This window comes from Halichoerus grypus, chromosome 9 (assembly GCF_964656455.1).
Source record: "Halichoerus grypus chromosome 9, mHalGry1.hap1.1, whole genome shotgun sequence".
NCBI lineage: Eukaryota > Metazoa > Chordata > Mammalia > Carnivora > Phocidae > Halichoerus > Halichoerus grypus.
In genome coordinates, this window is record NC_135720.1 from 144,344,893 (window position 1) to 144,362,152 (window position 17,260).

The 17,260-nt window shown below is 47.7% G+C and overlaps 3 non-coding genes across 3 annotated transcripts; 1 reads left to right on the forward strand and 2 right to left on the reverse strand.

The window, feature by feature from the left end:
- Positions 1-1,306: 1,306 nt before the first annotated feature.
- Positions 1,307-1,378, reverse strand: TRNAA-AGC (transfer RNA alanine (anticodon AGC)). Its single transcript has one exon. It is a non-coding gene; the product is annotated as a tRNA-Ala (tRNA).
- A 10,612-nt stretch (positions 1,379-11,990) lies between these two features.
- Positions 11,991-12,063, forward strand: TRNAR-CCG (transfer RNA arginine (anticodon CCG)). Its single transcript has one exon. It is a non-coding gene; the product is annotated as a tRNA-Arg (tRNA).
- Positions 12,064-15,632: 3,569 nt separating this feature from the next.
- LOC118554904 (U6 spliceosomal RNA) lies at positions 15,633-15,734 on the reverse strand. The gene has a single exon (XR_004926716.1). It is a non-coding gene; the product is annotated as a U6 spliceosomal RNA (small nuclear RNA).
- Between the last annotated feature and the right edge of the window lie 1,526 nt (positions 15,735-17,260).

The window sequence follows — 17,260 nt, forward strand, 5'->3', positions numbered from 1 at the left end:
TATTAAATAAATGTCTATTGTTTTGTCCTGTTAATCTGTCTTTGTCGTTTTAATGTTAGACCCAGCCAAGGACCCTAAGAGGGTTGAGGAAGTCTTTTTCGTCCCCACGTAACCTTCTAATCTTGCAAGTATTGTCACAATCTAAGGGCAAGTGTACAGTCCTGTGTCCAGCAGGTATAAGGTGTATTTCCAAAAGAGACACTACCAGACACACACACATGAGTCAGGAAACTGGGTATTTGGGGGAAGACAGCCCATGAGGTTAACCTTAGAAATACATTGGAAAGGTCTGGTTAAACACAAATAGCCCCTTAAACTCTGGAGCATCCACTCGGTATCATGTTTACCCCTGGGCAACAGGTGCATAGCCCTGGGGCCTCTCCTGGCCATGTATCCTCCTATGGATATGCAGTCACACTCTATTTACTCGGGCCCCCAGAATTCTCTGCCAAAACAGCCCCATCGTCCCTCCTTCCAGGCCTCTTTTCTGAGGCCATCCTTGTGAGCGCAGCCCATGCCCTTAGCATCATGCTCCCAGGCCTCGCAGCGGGCCCTGGACTGGCTCCTTGCCAGGGGTGTGCTTGAAGCTTGGAAGTGTCTTGAGATGTTCACACACACAAGTACAAAGCCCTTCAAAACGTGGGACGGAGCCAGGAGCGGTAAGAAAAGGGAATGGGGCTGTATCTTTATTTTCTGATTTCTCTCCCTAATTTATCTTTCCAAATGAACCAAGCAGGTGTTTCCTCAAATCAGTCAGATAAGAAGGATCGAATCTATTTAACACAATAAAGAACCTTTATCTAGATCCGAAGCTTACTGTGTGCTTCAGAAGTTCCTGTAATGAAAGTCAGGAACAGCGCGTCAAAGCAGCGCACAGAAGGTGTAACCGCAGAGGGAGGGGTGGGGAGACAGATGAGGAGGGAGGACGGCGCGCGGTCCCCGGAGGAAGGTGGGGGGCTCCAGAGCAGAAAGCGGGGGCGGCGGAGGAGAATTTCCTGAGCGCCGCGCCCCTCTTCCCCTTTCTGCGCGTCTTGCTCTTCGCTAACACTGCGAGATGAAGCTCCGCGGCGCGCTAGTGAATTCGGTGCGGAGCGTGCTCTCGGGGTTGGGGGATCCGGAGCCGGAGGTGCCTGCAGACTTGGCACCCGGGGCCTGGAGCAGAGACGCGTGCGGTCTCGTTTTTCGTGTGAGTTCAAGGAACTGCAAGAGAACGAAAGAACGAGAAAAGAAGCGAGCGGCAGGTACGATTTAACAAATGATGAGGCGACCCGGCAGGGGTTCGAGCAAAAGTGAATGTTGCCAAAAGTGGAGGTGCCGGGGATTGAACCCGGGGCCTCGTGCATGCTAAGCACGCGCTCTACCACTGAGCTACACCCCCTGCGCTGGGGGAAGGCTCGGAAACGGCCCTATGGCTCCTCGCCGCCGGTGTCGGCCGCGTCCAGGCCAGCCCCGGGGCTCTGCGCCCTAGACTCTGGCTTGCGGCCGGACGCAGCGGCCACGACCGGCCCCGTCTGGTCCGCAGACCCCCCTCCGGTCGCCACCTGCCGGGAACGCGCGGCCCGGCGCGCAGGGCGAGGTCTGGGCGGGGGCCTCTCTGCCGGGAAGGGCGGCCGGAGGGGAACTGCGGGGGGGCCCGGGGCGGCCGCGCGCGGAGCACCCGCGGGGGGCGCAGCTGCCGCGGCCAGACGCGGACGGCGGGAACCCGGGCGCCGCGGGAAAGGAGCCGCCCCCGGGCGCGGCGGCCGCTGCAGCGCCCTCTCCCGGCCGGAGCCCACCGAGCGCGGAAGGCAGGCGGCCGTGCGGGGGGCTGGTCTGCAGAGCGGGCGCCTTGGCGGGCGGTTCCGGGGGGCCAGGCCGCGGGGCGCCGCTGTGCGTGGGGTTATTTCCACGGAACACAGTCGAGCCCCAACGGACTCAGAAGGACTAAGCTCTCCCCTTAGTTAACCGCCTGCGGAGTCGGACCGGGAGCCCGCGCCTGGGAGGCAGCCTCGCGCGGACGGTTTTCTAAAATATAAGAAGGACTTCTCCGCCGGCGGGCCGTCCTTCCGCGCGCACGACTCCGGCCTCTCGCTGCGAACTGCTTTCCTTCCCTGTGCAGCCCCTCCGTCTCAACAGCCCAAGAACTGCCCCTTTTCCTCCGCGGCGCGGGACGCTCTGTCACCACCCCAGCGGGGCGCGGCGGGGAAGCCAGCCGGCGGGGCGGGGCGGGGCGGGGAGGGGCGGGGCTGTGGGGCGGGACGGGGCGGGGAAGCCAGCCTGCGGGGTGGGCTGCGGGGCGGGGCGGGGCGGGGAAGCCAGCCTGCGGGGTGGGCTGCGGGGCGCGGCGGGGCGGGGAAGCCAGCCTGCGGGGTGGGCTGCGGGGCGGGGCGGGGCGGGGAAGCCAGCCTGCGGGGTCGGCTGCGGGGCGGGGCGGGGCGGGGCGGGGCGCGGCGGGGAAGCCAGCCGGCGGGGCGGGGCGGGGCGCGGCGGGGAAGCCAGCCTGCGGGGTCGGCTGCGGGGCGGGGCGCGGCGGGGAAGCCAGCCTGCGGGGTGGGCTGCGGGGCGGGGCGGGGCTGTGGGGCGGGGCGGCGCGGGGCGGGGCTGTGGGGCGGGGCGGGGCGGGGAAGCCAGCCTGCGGGGCGGGGCTGCGGGGCGGGGCGGGGAAGCCAGCCTGCGGGGTGGGCTGCGGGGTGGGCTGCGGGGTCGGCTGCGGGGTGGGCTGCGGGGCGGGCGGCGGCGGCATTCCCGAGCCCAGGCGGGCCCCGCCCCGGCAGCACCAGGAAACGGGCTCTGCGCGCTCGCTTGCCCTGTGGCGCGCTTGGTTGGCAGTCCTGGGCAGAGCATGAGAAAAGACAGTGGAGGCACATGCGCGTGCTTTACAAGATTCTCAGAAAAACAGCGAAGTTTTTGAATGTAGGTATCCAAGCATATTTTACTCACAGGTGCACGGTTCAGGTTCTATCCATGGGCATGCAAACTGCGTCTTTCTCCTCCAAGGGTAAAGCGATCGCGACCGGGCTTGGCCCCGGGGGCTCTCCTGCTAGTCGCACGCAAGTCTGAAGAGCAGAACTGGGGGTAAAGGGAGAGCCAGGATCGCCGTACGATCGCAGAGCCGACTGCTCAACGCTTTGCCAGTCACGGACGGTGGTCTGTCCCGCTCTAGGGAGGGAGGCATGCTGGGTGGTACCCGCGATGTCCGGGGGAACAACGCCTGAGGCCTAAACCAGCGGAGGCTGTAGAGATGGAAGGGGTAGGACCTTTAACAGGAGAAGGAAAGTGAGGAGGAAACAGGACTTAAGAGTCTGGATGGATCTGCAAACAGCGTGCACTCAGAATGCACACCGTAGCTTGCCTAACGTGGATGTCCTTGTCTTTCCCCAAGCTAGTAAGCTGGGAGCAGTAGAATTTCTGCTTATTTGTTTGTTTTTATTTGTGGTCAGTGGGATGGGATCCAGAAGATGAACGTAAGTTTGGTTTTGGACAAGAATTTTTAGACACGTATGGGACAGCCTCCTGGAAACCTCTGATAAGCACTGTGATCCATGGCCTTGGAAGTCTGCAGAGACCTCCGATCTAGAGATTCTGATTTTTGTATGTATGCAGAAGAGAGTGCCCGTGAAAAATAGACGGGATTTGTTGCTCTTCCAGGGCTGAATCATAAAGACATTTCTATTCTTTTCTTTATAAGATTCTGTTTATTTATTTGAGAGGGAGAGAGCAAGCACGAGTGGAGGAAGGAGCAGAGGGAGAGAAGCAGACTCCCCACTGAGCAGGGAGCCCGAGGACCCTGGAATCATGACCTGAGCTTAAGTCAAGAGTCGGTTGCTTAACCAACTGAGCCACCCAGGCACCCCATAAGGACATTTCTTAACCAATCCTCCAAGTTCTTTCTTGGTCTACTCTCCTAATGAGCAGGCCGACTTGGAACCCATGTGTTGAAGATGGTGAGCCACACACTGAAAGGAGCTGGGTCCTTGACCTGTTGATTGAAGGAACACCCCCCATTGATCAGGAACCCCATTCTCTACTGTGTGTGTACAAGAAATACATTCCTGCTTAAGTCATGACATATTTGGGGGCTGTTTTGGTTTTACAGCAGTTAGCACGATCTTAACTAATTCATCTTTAATCTGTAGATTCATGGCCCTTGATTCTAGGAACGTATTTTAAAATATTTCTTTGATAATTTTCTTTTTGTTCTTTCTTCTTCTTTTCTTCTGTCTTCTCATTCTCTTCCTTCTCTTGTTTAGAATTCCTATTAGTTGGTTGTTGAACTACCTGGAATCATCTCTGAATGTCTTCACTTTCCATTTCTGTGTCTTTTTGTTATACTGTAAGAGAAATTTCCTCAGCTTCAGAGAGCCATCCCCACGTGGAACTTGCTCACGGAAAGCTCCTTTTCCAAGGAGGAAAATAGGAGCTCATGATTCTACCCTCCCTGCCCTTCCGCTACTCCAGCTCCGAGTTAGGGGAAGAGAGAAGGGAATTCTTAGAAATCCCTGTCCAGACAACTAGGTATTTTTATTTCTGACTTGATTCATTTTGACTCTTTCTGCATCTGTGAAAGTATTCAGCAAGTACTGAAGGTACTGAGGGAATTCAGATCATTCTGGAATTCTTCCAAATAACTTCTTTATTATTTCCTTCTTCTTACATTAACACTTGTTGAAATCGCTTTCCAAGCCCAAACTGGAGCCACTCCTGCCAGGGGGTGCCACGTCAGCAAACCGAAATTTAGGTAAATTCCACATCCCTGTGGATGACCTTGATCTGCTTGGCCAGAACTGCAGAGTATCCGGTCATTCCCTACATGCCCGGCCAGCTCTGGGCCTCCTCGCCCCAAGCAAGGCTGATGTGGCCCCAGCCCATCAGCAATTTTTTTGTTTTTCTCTTCCTTGTTCTTTATTCTTTATGCTATAAAAGTTTCCTGCCTTTTAGCCCATTTTGCAGTTCTCTGAAAGGAGACTGTCCATTTCATGAAGTGTTAAAGTTCGTTTGTATCACCTAAATGGTTTTCTTTCGTCATTTTTTAAACACTAGAAAAGCAAGGATCAGCCACCATCTTGAATTCAGCAAGAGCTCCTAGGCTGCAGGCTCCCGCGAGCTTCGGGTCACAACTGCCCTCACCGGCCAAGGTTCTTTTTCACTCTTTCTTCTCACAATGCTGTGGAAGAATGAAAATGCAGTTCATATATGAAAAAACTTCAGGGGCTCCTGGGTGGCTCTGTGGGTAAGCATCTGACCCTTGGTTTCATCTCAGGTCATGATCTCAGGGTCATGAGATTAAGCCCTACGCTGAGGGCTCCCCACTCCGTGCGGCTTCCTTGGGTTCTCGCTCCCTCTCCCCTGCTCTCTGTCTCTCAAATAAATACATCTTAAAACAAAACAAAAACCTTCAAGGATTTCCCAAATGTAATAACAGTTTGAAAAATATGCTTGGCATTGCTATCAGATGTGAAGCAAAACAAACAAACAAACAAAAAACAAAAAACACTTTTCTAAACTATAGTTAAAAAATAATTTAACCATGTTAGAAGACTGAATGATCTATTTCTCTCTATAGAAAATAATGCTACAAAACTGTTATTATATGAAAGGTTATAAAAAATAATGCAGCTAAATAATGTAGAAGAAACATAGAGGTATATTAATAAGTTAACTTTTTGTGACGTTTGTGGAATTCATCAGCTTTTTAAAATTTGTAATTTGTTTCAATTTTTCTTATTCTAAATAAATATTTACTTTCATAGCTAATTTTGTATTCACGTTTTTATATTTTTTTCTTAAAGATGGCCCCAATATTATATAAGCTTTGGGTTCCGTGAGACATGGATCTGATCTGCCACTGAATTTTAAAAATCACACATCTTGGGATGTCTGGGTGGCTCAGTTGGCGTCTGCCTTCGGCTCAGGTCATGATCCCAGGGTCCTGGGACTGAGCCCCGCATCCTCCCTGCCCAGTGGGGGGCCTGCTTGTCCCTCTCCCTGCTCTTATGCTCTTGCTCTCTCTCTCCCTCTCAAATAAAATCTTTTTTAAAAAATAGAAATAAATAAAAATCACGCATGTTTACCCCAAACATTATTACCCCAAGCAAACATTATGACTGATATAGATATATCAGGAATGGAGACATTGAGCTCTGTGATGGCCGAGTGCTGAGGTGTTGGGCTTGAACTCTACTGGGGCTCCCCTCGGCAAGCTCGAGTCCTGCTCACAACAGCTTCGCTTTCTAACCTAGCTGCTGCTAAGAGTTATTCATGGCCACGGTACCACTAATTGTGTGTGTTGGAAAAGACAACATTAGTACCATGGCAGCAAGCCCCTTCCTTGTGCCCAGGACTGCTTGGCAAGATAAGGGCATATGGCCGATTTGAATCTCAGCATTCTGAGCTCAGTCTTGACTTTCTTTTCTTGCTAGAGAAGAACATTCTCCAAACTGAGGTACTCCAACTTGAAATAATTTCCTATTGGACAATTCTGTAACCCAAAAAGAAAATACGTCTGAAGTTATTTGGTTTTCAGGGAACTTGAGCTGCTCCTAATTATCCCCAACTCATTCCATCAGTTTTTGAGTGCCTTATCTGAGCAGCTTCAAATCTTGCATAGAATCCAAAACATATTCAGGATATAGTAACAATTTTCAGAAACCCTTGAGCAGCTGGCCAAAGAAAAGCAATGTGGTCACCTAAAATGATGGCAGGCTTTGAAATAACGTTATGTACACTTCCAATATCATTTAAACTGTTTTGCAGTATATTTTTAAAAATTAAGTTTTCCTCATAGGGGAAGGGAAGGAAAAATAAAATAAGATGAAAATAGAGAGGGAGACAAACCATAAGAGACTCTTAACTCTAGGAAACAAACTGAGGGTTGCTGGAGGGGAGGGTGGTGGGGGGATGGGGTAACTGGGTGATGGGCATTAAGGAGGGCACGTGATGTGATGAGCACTGGGTGTTATATGCAACTGGTGAATCACTAAACTCTACCCCTGAAACTAATAATACACTATATGTTAACTAAATTGAATTTAAATAAAAAAAATATTTTTAAATAAGTTTTCCAATTCATTTAAAGTAGCTTGTGTAAACTTGACTCCAAAGCTTTCCAAAGCTGAATGAAAAGGAAACAAAAGACCAATCTCACTCATGTGTATTGTCACAAAAATTATGAATAAAATGTTGACATGTTAAAATGAACACCATATTGGACTAGTATTTTTCTAGGAACATGAGAATGATTTGTCATCAGGAAAAAATCACTATTAAGATGAATTAATAGCTTGAAGGAGAAAAAAATGAAATCCTCTCAGTAGGTGTCAAAAGGAATTTGGAAAAATTCAAAATCCAAATTGGTGCAGCTACTATGGAAAACAGTATAGAGGGTCCTCAAAAAATTAAAAACAGAACTACCATATGATCCAACAGTTCCACTTCTGGGTATTTATCCAAAGAAAGCAAAAACATGAATTTGAAAAGATATCTGCACCCCTATATTTATTGCAGCATTACTTACAATAGCCTATGTGTCCATTGACGGATGAATGGATAAAGAAAATGTGGGGGGTGTGTGTGTGTGTGTGTGTGTGTGTGTGTGTGTGTATGAGTATTTTCCAGCCAAAAAGAGAAGGAAATCCTGCCATTTGTGAGAACATGGATGGACCCTGAGGTCTTTATGCTAAGTGGAATAAATCAGACAGACACAAATACCATTATGATCTCATTTATATGTAGAACCTAAAACAAAAAAAAACAACCCAAAACCCTCTTACATACAGAGAACAGATCAGTGGTTGCCAGAGTGGGGGCAAAATGAGCAAAGGGAATAAAAAGGTACAAACTTCCAGTTATAAGATAAATTAGTCCTGGGGATGTAATGTACAGCATGGCGACTCAAAAGGAAAAAAACTCAAAAATCAGAAACTTTCCCAGGTAGATTGGAGAAGATTGTTTCTATGCTTCCACCATATCCTAAAACTAAAAAGCAAGTGTTTTCTGAAGAGAATCAGATCGTCCATATGACTCCAAAGCCAACATCATATTTAAGGAATAATGTGGTCAGTCTAGTCTAACCAAGTACAAGAACAATGAAGGGAAGAAATCAGACAGAGAGACACAAATACTGTTATGATCTCATTTATATGTAGAACCTAAAACAAAACAAAACAACCCCAAACCCTCTTACATATAGAGAACAGATCAGTGTTCTACACCTACCCTACAAAATTGGGTTAGGGGAGATGTTAATGATGTCAAGATAGAAATCCAAGAGAATCCACTAAAGAGCTTAGACTTCAGAAGTTCAACGTGATATGATGAGCACTGGGTGTTATACTCAACTAATGAATCCTTGAACATTATATCAAAAACGATGATGTACTATACCTTGGCTAATTGAATGTAAATAAAAAAATAAATAATTTTTTTTAAAAGTTCAATATTATCGCCTAAAGAACATGACCACCTGTTTCTAAAGAGTGCTACTTAATTGTCATGCAAAACTTCCCAGCTTGGATCTGCAAACCACCTTCAAATTTCTAAATTTGTTTGTTAGGGGGTATTAAGAGTCTTTCTGTCTGTATTTTCACTCTTTGACCAAAAGATTATTAATAAAATCACAAACTCTAGCATGTTCTTTGTCTTAGAATTATGTGTCAAATGGTTTTGTTTCTGCCTTTTGGGCCATAACAGATCTAGCAGGTCTATAGTTTGCTGAGCTGTACGTCAGCCCTTCTCCCCGCCCCCTACCCTCTCTACTCCCCCCATCACCCTTTCAGAGAAAAGCTCCCAGATTTGGAACCATAGGTTTCTGTTTCAGTGGAAAACAGAATTCCCTTGCCTCCCTAAGGACAGAGGGGCATGTCTTGGTCAACAAAAATGCAGAAACTTTTGTAGCCATGTGATTTATGAAATTGGGATTAGACAGAAAGATAGCTATAGATGTAAATATTATAATGTAGGGATGTTTTCCCCTTTTTTCCCCTTCCTTTTCATTTCCTTGTTTTCTCTCTGAAGTGTAAATTCTTTTTTTTTTTTTAAAGATTTTATTTTTTTATTTGAGAGAGAGAATGAGATAGAGAGAGCATGAGAAGGGGGAAGGTCAGAGGGAGAAGCAGACTCCCCGCCGAGCAGGGAGCCCGATGCGGGACCCGGGACTCCAGGATCATGACCTGAGCCGAAGGCAGTCGCTTAACCAACTGAGCCACCCAGGTGCCCTTGAAGTGTAAATTCTAAGATTTTAGCCCTAAAGTTACTTTTAAGACAGTGCAAATATGTTGATTTCTCATTATGAATGGGGGAAGGGAAATTTGTTAATCAGGCAAAGGAGGGGAAGGGGAGAGACAGAGAGACGTTAGGGCCGAATGTGAAGCTTTTTTTTCAGTGAGGTTTGTGGCAAGTGGGCCCAACCATTACTTTGGTCGCTGAAAACAGAGGACGCATTCCTCTTCTCTGTCCATCCAGCCCTCCCCAGGGCTCAGGCACCTTACCCTGATCAATGCTAGCAGTCTGGGAAGCCCATCTGCTGAAAGATCGCCTTATGCAAAGAATCCACATAATGTTGAGTCACTGAAATAGTTCGGTTTGCAGGGCATTAGACTGAGGCTTGAAGTTCCATGGTCAGATCTTGCATTTCACTGAAATTATTTTCTCGTGGCCCTATTCCAAAAGTAATTGACTGAGGGTCCCCACTCCTTGCAGAAATAAATATTTTAGAGTGACAACATAAATTTTTCACGTTTTACCCAAGGGAAATTCAGGGCACTACCCCAAAAAATGGCAGAAGTGGGAAGGTCACTCTGACCTTCCTCCCACCCCTGAATTAGGTCATAAAACCACCAAGTGAGAGGCCCCTTCTCTATACTGAGAGGAAAGGAGCGTCCTTATCTCAAGAAAACCAAGGGAAATCAAGAAGAATCCTAACAAACAGGCCTTGCTAAGCTTTGCCCAATTTACTACACTTACCTCATAATTTCTGACCTATACTATTTCTCTCTGGCTGCCCACTCTTCATCAAACCCAGCATAAAAATACTCAGATTAAACCGTTTCTTATGGTCGTCATTTCCTCATGAAGGCTTCCACATCACGCAAGACTTACATCTAATAAATTTGTATGCTTTCTTCCTGTTAATCTCTTTGTCCTTTTAATTTCTGGACACAGCCAGAGACCCAAAGAGGGTCATTTTTTCCTCCCCTACACTGCCTTCCTAAAAGAGACAAAATATATTGTGTGTGTGTGTGTGTGTGTGTGTGTGTGCGCAGCCGTTTCTATAATCCACGAGCTACTACGCCCGCCTTGCGCTCCTTCTGGGACACCCTCCGCGCCGCCGCGCATCTCTCCCTGGCCGGTGAGCTGGACCCCAGCCCTCCACAGCAGGCGCTCCAAAAATGCTAAGCCAAGGACTGGGCCAGAATGTGGGTTTTGCCTTAACCCCCAGGGAAGATACTGCTGGAGAAAACTGGGAGACATGGGAGACGTTGGCGAGAGAGACCCTCTCCGTGGGAGGGTGTGAGAGTGGAGGGGAGAATTCTGCTTTGACTTGGGTTTGCTTCAAACAACTCGTCATTCTCAAGGGACCCAAGCCATCGAGTCCGTGGACAGACGGGGGTTACTGCTTTACTTCTAGAGTTGGACGATTCACACCTCCCCTGTTCCACCCACTCCTGGTGGCTGTGAAGCTCTTCTCAAACCCCTGCTGCTCTGTGGACTAACCCGCAAACGAGCCAGGGGACACCGCCGCGTCGAGGACAGGGGACACTCCTTCTCCCGGGAGCTCACAGACGCGGAGTGGCCGGCCTTCCTCCGGGCTTGTGCGGCCTCCCGGGCCCTCAGCGTCCTCGAGGCCTCCAGGCAGCCCCGGGCCGGCCCCGGGCAGGTGGCAGCATCAGCCCCGCACCTGCGCCACCTCTCCGAGCATCCGTCAACGCCTCGGTGGTGCTCCCCTCCAGCAGCCAGCCTCCCCTCTCTGACGTGCAGCTGGGCGTCCTCGCGGGCTGCGGGTCCGTGGCTCAGCTGGGCGTCCTCGCGGGCTCTGCAGGGTCCGTGGCTCAGCTGTGCGTCCTCGGGGGCTGAGGGTCCGTGGCTCAGCTGGGCGTCCTCGCGGGCTCTGCGGGTCCGTGGCTCAGCTGGGCGTCCTCGCGGGCTCTGCGGGTCCGTGGCTCAGCTGGGCGTCCTCGCGGGCTCTGCGGGTCCGTGGCTCAGCTGGGCGTCCTCGCGGGCTCTGCGGGTCCGTGGCTCAGCTGGGCGTCCTCGCGGGCTCCGAGGGTCCGTGGCTCAGCTGTGCGTCCTCGCGGGCTCCGAGGGTCCGTGGCTCAGCTGGGCGTCCTCGCGGGCTCTGCGGGTCCGTGGCTCAGCTGGGCGTCCTCGCGGGCTCTGCAGGGTCCGTGGCTCAGCTGGGCGTCCTCGCGGGCTCTGAGGGTCCGTGGCTCAGCTGGGCGTCCTCGCGGGCTCTGCGGGTCCGTGGCTCAGCTGGGCGTCCTCGCGGGCTCTGAGGGTCCGTGGCTCAGCTGGGCGTCCTCGCGGGCTCTGCAGGGTCCGTGGCTCAGCTGGGCGTCCTCGCGGGCTCTGCGGGTCCGTGGCTCAGCTGTGCGTCCTCGCGGGCTCTGAGGGTCCGTGGCTCAGCTGGGCGTCCTCGCGGGCTCTGCGGGTCCGTGGCTCAGCTGGGCGTCCTCGCGGGCTCTGAGGGTCCGTGGCTCAGCTGGGCGTCCTCGCGGGCTCTGCGGGTCCGTGGCTCAGCTGGGCGTCCTCGCGGGCTCTGCGGGTCCGTGGCTCAGCTGGGCGTCCTCGCGGGCTGAGGGTCCGTGGCTCAGCTGGGCGTCCTCGCGGGCTGAGGGTCCGTGGCTCAGCTGGGCGTCCTCGCCGGCTCTGCGGGTCCGTGGCTCAGCTGTCGGTGAGCTAACCTCGAGCGAGGAGCTCTGTGGGAGCAGCATCCCCAGCACCCGCCGCGGGAAGGACCCCTCCCCACCGCGCTACACACTCCTTGCACACAGCGTAGCGAAGCTGACCTGCCAGCCGGCCGCGTGGCCTAATGGATAAGGCGTCTGATTCCGGATCAGAAGATTGAGGGTTCGAGTCCCTTCGTGGTCGTTGCCGTTATTTTCCTCCCCTGCCGGAGGGTAAGGCGCGCACGACCCCTCCCGTCTGCTGGGCAGCCTTTCCTTCTCATTTAACACGCGCGCGCTGCCCTGCGCTGTGCCACACTTGATTCACCAACGGACAAGCCGCAAGCAGCAGGTGTGTCCTCAAGGCGCTTCCTTTCTAGTAGACCCGACAGATGACGTCAAGTAAACAGAAACACAACGACTGAAATTTGTTGGAAGTCCTAGGAAGGAGATAAGCGACGGGCTGAGATCAAGAACAGAGTATTGCTGGCAGAAGGAAAAACTGCTAACTCGTGGACAACCTGGAAACACCTGCTCTTCCCAAAGCTCAGATCACTAAACTTTTGTTTTGGGGGGCGGGGGCGGTGGGGAGGAAGAGTTCACTAAAAAAAAAAAAAAAAATCAGTGAAAGGGGGGTAAGGGTTAGTTGAATTTCTAGGAACAAGATCCCTGACTAGGATTCCCTATGACTGTGGCTTTGTACTTGGTCTGAAATTGGTGTTCTCCAGATTTTCATTAGTTACCATAAATACAACACTACCTCCCAAACAGTGATCTCAGAAGCCACCCAAGGCTTTTTTATCCTAAACTGAACTGTCCTCCTGAGCAACTTCTATTAGTTGAGTCATGATGGGTTCAGTTTTACCAAGGGTGCAAATGCCATAAATGGATCTGAACAGCAGGGAGGTGCCTCCAACAATTAAAAATAGTACCACTAAAAAAAAAAAAAAAAGATCCAGCAATTCCACTTCTGGTTATATATCCAGAAGAATTGAAAGCAGTGTCTCAAAGATGTATTTGCACACCCATGTTCCCAGCAGCATTATTCACAATAGTCAAGAGGTGAAAGACGCCCACATATCCTTGGAAGGATAAATGGATAAACAAAATGTGGCACATACATACAGCGGAATATTACTTTGTCTTTAAAAAGGAAGGAAATCCCGTCACATGCTACAGCTTGGAACCTTGAGCTTGTTAGTTAAGTGAAATAAGCCAGTCACAAAAAGACAAATACTGTATGATTCCACTTATACAAATTTCTAAAATAGTCCAATTCATAGAAACAAAGTAGAATGGTGGTTACCATTCTGTGGGGGAAAGGAAACTGGGGAATCGTTTAATGGGTATAAAGTTTCAATTTTGCAAGATAAAGAGTTCTGGCGATCTAGTCCACAATATGAATATACTTAACACTACTTACCACACTTAAAAATGGTTAAGATGGAAAATTTTATGGGTTTTTAAATCACAACTAAAAATACACATAAATAAATATGTATCTTTTTTTAAAAATCACTTGGTCATAAACATATGGGTTTGTTCCTGAACTCTCAATTCTTTTTTTAATTAAGTTTTTAAAATTTAATTCCAGTATAGTTAACATACAGCGTTATATTAGTTTCAGGTGTACAATGTAATGATTCAACAATTCCATACATTACTCAGTGCTCACCATGATAAGTGTACTCTTAATCCCCATCACCCATTTCCCCTTTCCCCCACCTCCTCCCTTCTGGTAATCATCAGTTTGTTCTCTATAGTTAAGAGTCTATTTCTTGGTTTCTCTCTCTCTCCTTTGTTCATTTGTTTTGTTTCTTAAATTCCACATATGAGTGATAGCATATGATAATTTTCTTTCTCTGACTTATTTCACTTAGCATTATACTCTCTAGAGTGAGCCTTGTTATTGCAAATGGCAAGATTTCATTATTTTTGATGGCTGACTAATACTCCATTTGTATATATATCATGTCTTCTTTATCCATTCATCAGTGGATGGACACTTGGGCTGCTTCCATAATTTGGCTATTGTAAATAATGTGGCAATAAACATCAGGGTGCATGTATCCCTTCAAATTAGTGTTTTCATATTCTTTGGGTAAATATCCAGTACTGCAATTAATGGATCATAGGGGAGCTCTATTTTTAACTTCTTGAGGAGCCTCCATATTGTTTTCCAGAGTGGCTGCACCAGCTTGCATTCCCACCAACAGTGCACAAGAGTTCCTTTTTCTCCACATCCTCACCAACAGGTGTTATTTCTGTGTTTTTGATTTTAGTCGTTCTGACCGGTGTGAGGTGATATCTCATTGTGGTTTTGATTTGCATTTCCCTGATGATGAGCATCTTTTCATGTGTCTCTTAGCCATCTGTATGTCTTCTTTGGAGAATGTTCAGGTCTTCTGCCCATTTTTTAAATTGGATTATTTGTTTTTTGGTGGACTCCCAATTCTATTCCATTGGTCTGTATGTCTGTCCTTACGTCAGTACCACACAGTTTTGGTTACCTTAGTTTTCACTAAGCTTTGAAATCAGAAAGTGTGAGCCCTCCACTTTTGTTCTTCTTTCTCAAGATTGCTTCAGCAATTCATATTGAAATTTAATATGGATTGGAGGAATGGCTTTTTCTTTTCTGCAAAAAAAGGTTGTTGGAATCTTGATAGGGATTATATTGATCTGTAGACCACTTTGGGTAGTTTTAACACCTTAACAACATTTGTCTTCCTATTTAGGAACACAGGATGTCCTTTTTGGGTCCTCTTTAATTTCTTTCGGGAATGCCAGTATACCAGTCTTTCACCTCCTTGGCTGAATTCATTCCCAGGTATTTTATTCTTTAAATGCTATTATAATTTGGGATTGCTTTCTTAATTTTCTTTATGGATTGCTGTTCATTGCTGGTAGATAGAAACAGAACTAATTTTTGTGTGAGTGTCTTGTACTCTGCAACTTTCCTGAGTTCATTTGTTAGCTCCTGTGGGTTCTTTGGGATCATGTCTTCTGTGAATAGAGACAATATTATTATTTCTTTCCAATTCAGGTGCCTTAGATGGATTTTTCTTGTCTAATTGCTCTGGTTGGAACATTCAGTACAATGTGAACGGCATAGTGGTGAGAGAGGCATCCTTGTCTCATTCTTGATCTTAGGGAGATTCAACATTGAGGATGATGTTCACTGTGGGCTTTTCATAAATGCCCTTTATGATGTTGAGGAAGGGCATGCTCTTTTAAGTGGTGAATCACAGTCTCTTTTTATCTCATGTTCCAAGAAAGGGGGATATCCGTAATAAAATTGGATGAAATGTAGTTAAAATAGGAATACTGTGTCATTTCAACAAATTCTACATCAAATTTATTAAAAAATTGAAGGATCCCAGAGCAAAGAACTAGCTGAATTCTCTACTAGAGAAATCCAGTTTGGATACTTGTCCTGGGACATTCTTAGGAGCCTTCTGCTGCTGGTGAGCTCATTTACGCTCACTCGAGGATGGAGGTAGCAGGTACTTCGGTCACCGGTCCTCCGCACCTACTTTCTATGCTGAACATTCTGCCTCTTTTAAAAATGTATCTTCATTTTTAGTGAAGCAGGAGGTATCCACAATTCAGTTGAATTTTAACTTGACTTTTCAAATCTTAGACACGCTTTACCCTGGGGAATATTGGCTTCACAATGATATGAACTCAATTGTTAGGATGAAATCTACCAGTCCAAGGATAGCTTAGTCAAACCCGCATTTCCTGCTTGATTTAATTTTTAATTTTTTTTCTTTTAAAAATATGGAATGCTTCATGAATTTGCATGTCATCCTTGTGCGGGGCCCATGCTAATCTCTGTTCACTTTAACTCTGGTATGTGTGTGCCCAAACCAGCACTATTCTGTATTATTTTACTCACACATTAAAAGCCAAAGTCAGGTGCTGACCTTCTATTATCCTCCGAACAGTCTTAGTGAGTACACAACCATGTGGCCTGGCCTACGTCCATCAGATTCACTTACAAGCAAGGTGCTCTGTGCAAAGACCCAAGGAAAGAAGGAGAACTGATCTGGGAATTGAATGCTGGGGGCAGGCAAGTGATGACCCCCAGAGAGAACCGCTACTATTTCTCTCACAATCCATGGGTTGTCCTAAAGCACTGTCCACCTAAATTCTTATTCTGCTAAGAGCTCTATGCTTCTAAAGGATGAAGAAGAGGGGCACCTGGCTGGTCAGTTGGAAGAGTGTGTTACTCTTGATCTTGGGGTCATGAGTTCAAGCCTCATGTTGGGTGTAGAAATTACTAAACAGAAAAAGAAAGAAAGAAAGAAAGAAACTTTAAAAAAGAGAGTGAGGAAGTGAGATGGAGGGAAGCCTGAAAGGCTGTCGGCAGGGGACACTGGTTTTTAACAGCAAACACCAAAAACTCATTTGGTAATGTATTCACACACCTACAGGGAAAGAAGAAAAAGGAGACCATGCAATGAGTTGCCACAAAATTACATTTACTTAACTTAAGGATTTTTATACTTTGGGCATGTGCTTTTCAGTTCTGATATTTAAAATGCTTTTCCTAGAACCATGAGAGACGATGGACTCTGAAAAACAAACTGAGGGTTCTAGAGGGGAGGGGGGTGGGGGGATGGGTTAGCCTGGTGATGGGTATTGAGGAGGGCACGTTCTGCATGGAGCACTGGGTGTTATGCACAAACAATGAATCATGGAACACTATATCTAAAACTAATGATGTAATGTATGGGGATTAACATAAAAATAAAAAAATTTTTAAAAAAAAGTAAAAAAATAAAATAAAATGCTTTTCCTTTTGATTTGACACTTTAGAAATTAATGATTAATAAAAGTTGTAGTTTCAGACTGGACGGCTTTATATTTATCTAAACATATCAAGTCCAAATTCGAAATAACTGGTTGCAAAATAGTTTCATATCAGATTACACAGGACAAAAGACATTCAAAACAAAGGTCATTTGGGATAAAAAGGAAGGGCCCAGCTTTCTGCCTTTTTTGGAGCTTCTCACCATATAAAATGATTTCAAGGACTGTCCAATATTTGGCTTTTCAATAGCCACACACAGTAAATAAAATAAAATATTATATGTAACTGCATTTCGCTACTTACACAGCCGAATCTGCAAGTAGACTGAGCTTTCCTGTGGGCAGCTAAGTTTTATTGTAGTAAGTTTGTACTGAATGAAATTGTAATTAAGCTGGGAAAGGTCAGATTTCAAATAAGCAGGTTAGAATAGCTTCCAGCGGTTTAGAGTAAGTGTCTAAGGGGACCACAATCTCACAACGTGCTGGCTTTGTGCAGACGCTCAGAGGGCAATAAGGTGCAGGAGCTGAGAGGAATCACCACGATGAGCAGAGCTAAACAGGGCTTGTGACCCAGCGCAATTCCAGAA